The sequence below is a fragment of the Staurois parvus genome, unplaced genomic scaffold (assembly GCF_062004578.1).
Source record: "Staurois parvus isolate SC_StPar_1 unplaced genomic scaffold, SC_StPar_1.0 ptg000256l, whole genome shotgun sequence".
In the NCBI taxonomy this organism is placed as follows: Eukaryota; Metazoa; Chordata; class Amphibia; order Anura; family Ranidae; genus Staurois; species Staurois parvus.
This window is the reverse complement of record NW_028318052.1, coordinates 141,797-142,827: the sequence shown is the minus strand read 5'-3', so window position 1 is coordinate 142,827 and position 1,031 is coordinate 141,797.

Here is a 1,031-nt window from a genome sequence, read left to right as displayed (position 1 = left end):
CACTACTCCCGATTTTAGTCGGGAACCGTCGGCCAAATAAATATTGAACCCCTTCTGTTTCAATTGAAGGGGAATACCCTGCTGGTGAGCAAAATTAATATCCACGAAGCAGCTGCATGCCCCAGAGTCAATTATGGCCGATACTTCCACGGTCCTTTCTGGAAGCTGAAAGGAAAGGGGTACCACTAAGTATTGGGATGGGCCAACATTGCCAATGGATAAGGAAGAAGAGGTGCACTTACTCAGCTTCTGCGGGCAGGAACGCGCCATATGACCAGCTTCGCCACAATAGAGGCACAGGTTCTGGGATCGTCTGCGCAGATGTTCCTCTGGGGATAGTTTAGGCCGTGCCAGGCCGAGCTGCATGGGTTCGGGGTTGTCTCCAGGTGGCCGGTTTTGGACGACTGGCCTAGATGTTTGACTGGGACCCTGAAATGATCCCCAGGGATTTCCATGACCCTGGCCGGACCTCTCAAACCTGCGTTCCCGCAGTCTACGGTCAATTTTGATGGTCAGTGCTATTAAGTCCTCTAAAGTCTCAGGTACCTCCACCCGGGCGAGCTCGTCTTTCAGGCCATCTGATAGGCCAATACGGAACTGATGCAGGAGTGCGAACTCGTTCCAGCGAGTATCCCCCATCCATCGCCTAAAATCAGCTGCGTACTCCTCCGCCGCTCGGTGGCCTTGCCGGAGCGTGTACAGAGTAGCTTCAGCAGAAGCTGCCCGCTGTGGGTCATCATAAAGGATGGCCATAGCATCAAAAAAAACTGTCAACCGAACTGAGGTGAGGGTCGTTTTTTCCCCGTAATCGATGGGCCCAGTCTTGGGGTTCACCCTGCAGGAGGGAGATGACGAACCCCACCTTCACGGATTCAGTCACGAAGGTTCGGGGTTGTAGCTCAAAATAGAGGAGGCAGGACTCGCGGAATGATCTAAAACGTGTGTGGTCCCCGTGGAAACGTTCCGGTAAGGGTACTCTGGGGTCGGCCGCCGGGAGTGGTGCGGATGCCCCAGACACCAGCACAGGGGCT